We start from the raw sequence: 7,268 nt of genomic DNA on the forward strand, positions 1-7,268 counted from the left end.
CTAGACTTGGGCCTTCTTTCTCAAGAAGAGCCTAAGCCAAAAAGGCACGAATCAGTGTTTGCAACCACCAATTCTACAATTAAAGCATAAAAAAAGCTAAATATCACTAACCCATAAATAATTAAGCCCTAAAATTGAAGACCCATTAAATACCCATACTAGGGTTGGGTCACAACCCTAGATAATTGGTCTAGCTACTCATAATAATGATAGAAATCACAGATGGAGATGTAATATAAGCCATAAAAGTCAAATACAAGAACAAAATCTAAAGATAGAAGCTAAAACTACTCTCAAATTACTCAAAATGGTAAAGTACGACTGTTCACGAGCTCCCTAATACAGAACTTGACCTAAAAATATGAAAAAGATCTATTTATACACAACTGAATTTTCTGGACAAAAATGCCCCTACGGAGGTTTCGCTGACAGTGTAAAAATAGGCGCCTCAGTGCTTGGACTTTCGCGTCCGCGCAATAACGGGCGCGGACCGCGTTTCTTCAAATCTAGGCTTGGACTAGACTAGGTTTCGCGGACAGCGTAAATACATTGCATCCGCGTTAGCTTCAATCGTGCCTGAGTATTATGTTCGCGGACCGTGTTCCTCAGTTAGGTTTCCCTTGCCAAGTCTCTGAACCTTTTATCACGCTCCCAGCGGAATTTCCACCGCGTCCGCTTATGGTAACTTCGCGGCCGCATAATTTAGACGCGGGCCGCTTTCTTTGTTTGAGCAAAGATTTCAAGGCCTTTGAACCTCGATCATCGCTGTCAGCGTAATTTCCCTCGAGTCCGCGCCACTGGTTTTGCGGCCGCGCTTTTGTAGCGCGGTCAGCCGTGGTGTTTTCTCTAGATTGCAGCTTCTCTGAACCTCTATCTCGCCGACCGCGGAATATTATCCACCTCAGCGGTGAACCCTACGCGGCTGCGCTTTTTTATCGCGGTCTGCAGTTCAGTTTCAGCCTTTGGCTTGTGCAAGTTTGACTCCTTTGTGAGCTTATTTTGGCTTCTTTGCCTCATTTTGACCAAATCCTGCAAGCAAGCACATTATGTTAGTTTTCGGGACTACCTTTAGCATTTTTTTACCCAAAACCTAAGCAAAAGAGAGCAAATAATATGCTAAAATTCCCAGTTATCATTCAGCCATAACCCTTGAAAGACACCGTTGTAATGTATTTATTTGATTAGGACACGATCGCGATAGCAAGGAACTACGTCATCAAGGGAATCAATAGGAATTGTCAGCAACGGGACAGAGCCATTCAGAAAATGACACTCGCATTAGAGGGAACTTCTAAACATATCATAATCTGGAACGAAGACATTTGCCATAAAAATGAACGGCTTCCAAATAAATTTCTATAAAATTATGATATCACCTACCGAATGTCACGACCCAAATCGATGGGGCGTGACGAGTTCTCAAGTTCTACCTATCGAACACCCCTATGCATACGTCTAAGATATAAACATGAAATAAGTGTAGGTCATGCATAATGTATGTAAATAAACTACTAATTCATATGAACAACATATGTGAATAACATACGCGAGAAAAAATATGTCCAAAAGACATATGTACATATATATACGGAATACGGTAGGGCGAGCCGACAAGGCCACATACTATCCAACTATACATGACTGTCTACAGACCTCTAACAGAGTGTACAACTGTATAAAGGATGGGACTGGGCCCCGTCATACCCATATGTATACAAAAGTATCGTACCAAAACTCAATAGCAGCTCCGGATCAAATGGATCACACCAACTCTCGCTGAGCAAGACTCCTAAGATGGGGGACCGTAAGCCTGTCGACCTACACCTGGGGCATGAAACGTAGGCCCCCCAGGCAATAGGGGCGTCAGTACGAATAATGTACCGAGTATGTAAGGCATAAAAATTAGTATATAAAGAGACATGAAAGAAACATGGAGTAAAGGACTCAACCTATAAGTCTGAAAAGATATGTGAATCATGAAATATTTATAGTGTCATGCATATGCATATAAATGTCATATCATGCATAGGTATAGGCATACATAACATCATCAAGCCTCTGAGGGTATCCATTCATATCATCTCAGCCTCTGTGGGTGAAATCATAAACGTATACCAGCTGATCAAGTGGTGGTGCGTATATAACGCCATAACCTTTCCCCGTACCCCATATACATATACTATACGCGTATATAATGCCATCTGGTTATGGGTTAGTATACATGTAAAAATGGATTCAATGCATAATGAAGTAAGTCAATAAGATCTCTCGGAATGTCATGAGACCCATGGACAGATGATACAATATTAGGAAATATGTGGAATCCAAAACATAGGCAACCCTAGTAATTCTAAGAATAGAATCATTTATGAAAGTTGTGTGCTTGCTCGTTTCGTTGTATCATATGGATCGTGCCAAAAGGAAGGAAATGATAGCCTTAACATACCTCAAGTCGTCAATGAAACTCAATCACAAGCTTATGATAACTAGCACGCCAACCCTATAACAAAGAATACATGCACGACTTAGATGACACTAGTGTATTACGTATCTCAATCGATAACTCGATTCTAAAATAAAATGGGCTGTATTTCCCCTTCTTTTACTGCTCCCTCAAGCCTACTATAGGTGAGATACATATACAATACAATCAGCAACTCAAAACTAACCTAATTACAAATCAGGACCTTCAATACAACAAAAATCCCAAATATACCATAATACACCCAATCAACAAGTTATCAATTAGCCTGAAACTGCAACGACGAGCGACCAACCTACTACCCAACCACATGTGGCATTTCTTCACGCCTTTTTATCCTTCCAAACTCCATAAATCAGCAGCACAATAGGCCATCACGAGTGGACTACAAAATAGTCCACTAAAAGTGGAAACAAACCGAACTCACGGCTTCCGATCACCGTCCCGTGAGTTCTAACTATTAGGAAATCAATTTATCAACCTTCCTTGATATTTAAATACTTAAATACATAATTAAACATTTCTTAACTATGAAGTACCTTACAAAACTCGAGCTACAAAGAAAAAAGAGAGGCGGTATAATGATACTTACGTCGTAGGGATCGTTCTGATGTTATCGCTTCTCAATTTCGTATTTGGGATGTTAGTATTCTTTGAAACCCTATGAGAGAGCTCAAGGATATGTTTTATGGTATTCTCTGGTCGGGTTCTATGTAAAAATTTAAGAGATACGAGCTAAGACCTTATATATTAACTTTTGAAAAGTCAAAGAGGTGCTAGCTTGGCACCCTCGCATTGGCCCATCTTCCGACGCTTATATTTTTTTATCCGAATGTCGTATGAACAAAGGGTTTAGTGCATTGTAAACTAAATTCCAAACCTTCAATTTGGTAAATAATATGTCCCAAAAAGACCTCATATAGCACACGAAATTTATTTCTCAAAAAGCTCTGTTACAAGAAAAATATTATATTTTCTATCCAAACATCATATATAGTCATATTATGACTTTAAAATCATGATTAACAAGTCTCTTATTCATTATAAGTCACCTTGGGATGCACAGGGTTTAACAATCTTCTCCCCTTAGAAATATTCATCCTCGAATATTAAACTACCAGAGATCTATAGAAATTTTGGCAGAGTCTCCTCTGTAATGGTACCACTACCAACCTGTCAGACAGAAAATCCAACAATACAAAGCCACACAGGGCCACAATCATCAATAACAACAATGGCCTCACACAACCAATGACAATAACTAACATAAGAATCAAGTACGAAATTTATTTCTCAAATGTCAAATTCTATTTTATCCACACGGTTTAGCATAATCTTCAACAGCAGCACGAAATATAAAGTAGAACTTGACTGCTTACTTTTGGACATGAGAAACAATGGAAGGACCACTTCAAGCGACACTCTATAGATAACTTAAGAGAACATAAGATCAATCAATGCACGATATATTCAAATATAGCATAAGATTTGGTTTTGCACACTTTCCCTCTACCGTTTTTCCCTTTAAAATCTGATTATAAAAAAATATTTGATGTCTTTTACAAGTCCATGGGGTCTATTCTAGATGAAGCTGAGAAGCTTGGACTGAAAAGAGATGAAGCATGCCATAACTTTATTTTTTTAGCAGGGTTCAATTCTTATGGTGGCATGAAAGTTTTCTTCCCAGCTTTGATCAGGTGGGTTGGAGCAGCAGGAGAGAGTTTACACCGTCGTCTCACCCATAAAATCAGAACCGCTGTTAAAGAAGAAGGTGGGGTCACCTTTTCAGCGGTGAATAGGATGAGTCTGACCAAGTCTGTGGTGTATGAGACACTAAGAATAGACCCCCCAGTTCCATTTCAAACTGAAAAGGCCAGAGAAGATGTCATCATCCATAGCCATGATTCATCATTCTTGATCAAGAAAGATGAAATAATATTTGGGTATCAGCCATTGGCCACAAAGGGCCCTAAGATATTTGAGAACCCTGAGGAGTTTATTGCAGATAGATTTGTGGGAGATAGAGAGGAATTGATAAAGTATGTGTACTGGTCAAATGGTAAGGAGTCAGATGATTCAACAGTGGATGATAAATAATGTCCCGGTAAGGACCTGGTGGTGCTCTTGGGAAGGTTAATGTTGGTAGAGTTTTTCCTGCGTTATGATACTTTTGAGATCGAATTTGGAAAGTTGTTGCTTGGTTACAAGGTGACTTTCAAGTCAGTAACCAAGGCGACATCATAAATTATCTTTTGCTTTATGCTGGATATATATGAAAAATTCTTATCCAAACACGAGGGTCTGTAAGCAAGACGATCAGTTGTTGTGACTTCATGTTAAATCGATTTATTAATATATTTTAATGTTATAATTAAGCATATTTACTTTAACAAGAGTGGCGGATCCAGAATTTTGGATTCATGGATGCTTAATTTTTTTTGGCATAAAGTTACTACCAATCACATAGTACAAATATAACTATTTGAACACGAAGGTAAAGGAGAAAACTCATATTCATATTATGGACGTTGTGAATCTGTGATGAGAATAATTGGCAAGAAAACACAATGGTGGATTTTGCCATTCTAGAGTAACTATTAGTCTTTAGAACTTTGGAATCTTTTTTTTTTCAAATTTAAGAACATTTTCTTTTTCTTTGCAATATAGAATTAGGTAAACTTAAAACAAAGGGTAAAACAAATATAAGTGAAAGATATATATGTACAAAAGAAGTAGTATTGGGTTAAGAAAGTGTACTTGAAAGAATTAAAAAATGACCTAATTGAGGAAAACATTTTTCCTTTAAGAAAAAGAAGAAAAAGAAAGAAAGTAGCTTGAATATAAGGAAAAAAAAAAGAATAAAAAAGACTTTTGCTAGGATAGAGTTTCGAACACTCACCCATCAACAAAATTAAGCCTTGAGCATCCCTCCTTAATCAAAGTACCCATTAAAGTTTTATTTTCCTGGGTGCTTTCTGATCTATTATTCATTTTTATTAAACTTTTTATAAAACTATACCTACTCTAAGTTGAGGTTAGTGGGTGCTTGAGAACCCAAATTTTACATATAGATCCGCCCAACTATAGTTGTTGATGTCATTTTAAGTTGGTATGTAAGAAATAAAATCAAGTCAATATGGTGTATATATACCACGAATAAGTATTGTCTTTCTGTTGGGCTGTTTCTGTTACTACTGATGTATATTTACGAATAGATGCTACTATGTATATGCAACTAGTGGCTTCCATTTAGCAGAACTAAGCATGAAATTTGAGTGCCATGCCGAGAAGCAACCTCAGCAAAGCCTACATGAATTTATACAGGTGTTAACAACAAAATTTGAGTCCCAAATTGATCGGTAAGAAAAACGACATGCTTGAGCGGGATAAACAAATATATTCTTTAGTTCTTTTTTTTTTAATAAAACCAACCGACATCGGTTACTTTTTTAGCACAAAACCCTTGAAATCCAGTTTCCAACATATTTGATCGGTACTTTTAACCGAATTTGTTTTTCCTCAAGAAATCGAACGAAACTGTCAGTTGTTATTTAAGGAGCAAAAAAAGTACTTGAATGGAGCGACAGATCTCTTCTTCTCATCAAAAACCCTAGTGACTATACCGTAGGAAGTGGAACCTCCATGTCCTCTCCGGCCACTGGCTGGCCGCCTCCGGCAGCTGGTCAGACGTCTACATTTCCCACACCACTTATACAAACATCAAACTAAACCCTAATAATACCCAATTGTACAAGAATCTTTTAAAACCAGTTGCATTAAATGTTCCTATGAAATATAGTACGCCTCTTTCCATTAAACTTATCGGTTTCTGCATAGAGAACCTATTATCAAATGGAAGAAAAGTGAAGTACAACAGAAAACCATCTAACAAAACTTACTATACGCAATTCTTAGTAAGTTTTCTTATGGCGAGCCGAATCTATATGAATTGCACAAAGTTATTTCGCTTCAATGTGAGATTAAAGGATCATGTATTATTGGATTGATTGAGAGTTCACATCTATTGATCAAACTATTTTGTTTGAGAATTATGTGCATCTATTATTAAATTCTGTGATTTATTTAAAGGCTCAAGGTGATTACTAGCAGATGAGAACTCTAAAGTGGTCTCTATGGTGGAAACTGGATGCGGAGACCTTCACCGCTAGTGCTTGAATATCTTTCCAGGCCTGCCACAGTCTTTTTGGTAAGGTGTCACGATCCATATCCCTCCACAAGGGTCATGATGGCACATAATTTCTAAAAGTAGGTAAGCCGATCACTTTACATTATTAAAAAAATTAAAACATGATATAACGAAATCGAGTTTAACATAAATAGAAAAATAGATGTAATACAAGCCCAAAGCGGCAATACTCAACATAACTCCCCAGAACTAGGTAGTACAGACTCTCAAGCTTTAATTGAATACACGAGAATATCTCAAAAAATACCGTACTATTTTAAATACATAAACAATAGAAATTAAACAAAGAGCGCAGGGAATACCTTGAAGTCTTTGATATGCAGAAGGCCTCACTGACGATCAGCTCGATCCAAATTACTTGGATCTGCACAAATAAATGTACATAAATGTAGTATGAGTACACCACAATCAGTATCTAGTAAGTATCAAGGCTAACCTCAGTGAAATAGTAACGAGATTCAAGTCATATAATACCAATTAGACAAATAACCTGGGTAGTGAATATAACAAGAAACTGACAACAAATATATAACTGAAAACAATAACAATAATCTCTTTAGAATGTGTATTAACAACCCA

The 7,268-nt window shown here is 37.2% G+C and overlaps 1 pseudogene; it reads left to right on the forward strand.

Annotated features, from left to right (window-relative positions):
- The first annotated feature begins 3,972 nt into the window (after positions 1 to 3,972).
- LOC142180225 (allene oxide synthase 3-like) lies at positions 3,973 to 4,738 on the forward strand (annotated as a pseudogene).
- Positions 4,739 to 7,268: the final 2,530 nt, after the last annotated feature.

This window comes from Nicotiana tabacum, chromosome 4 (assembly GCF_000715075.1).
Source record: "Nicotiana tabacum cultivar K326 chromosome 4, ASM71507v2, whole genome shotgun sequence".
NCBI classification, from domain to species: domain Eukaryota; kingdom Viridiplantae; phylum Streptophyta; class Magnoliopsida; order Solanales; family Solanaceae; genus Nicotiana; species Nicotiana tabacum.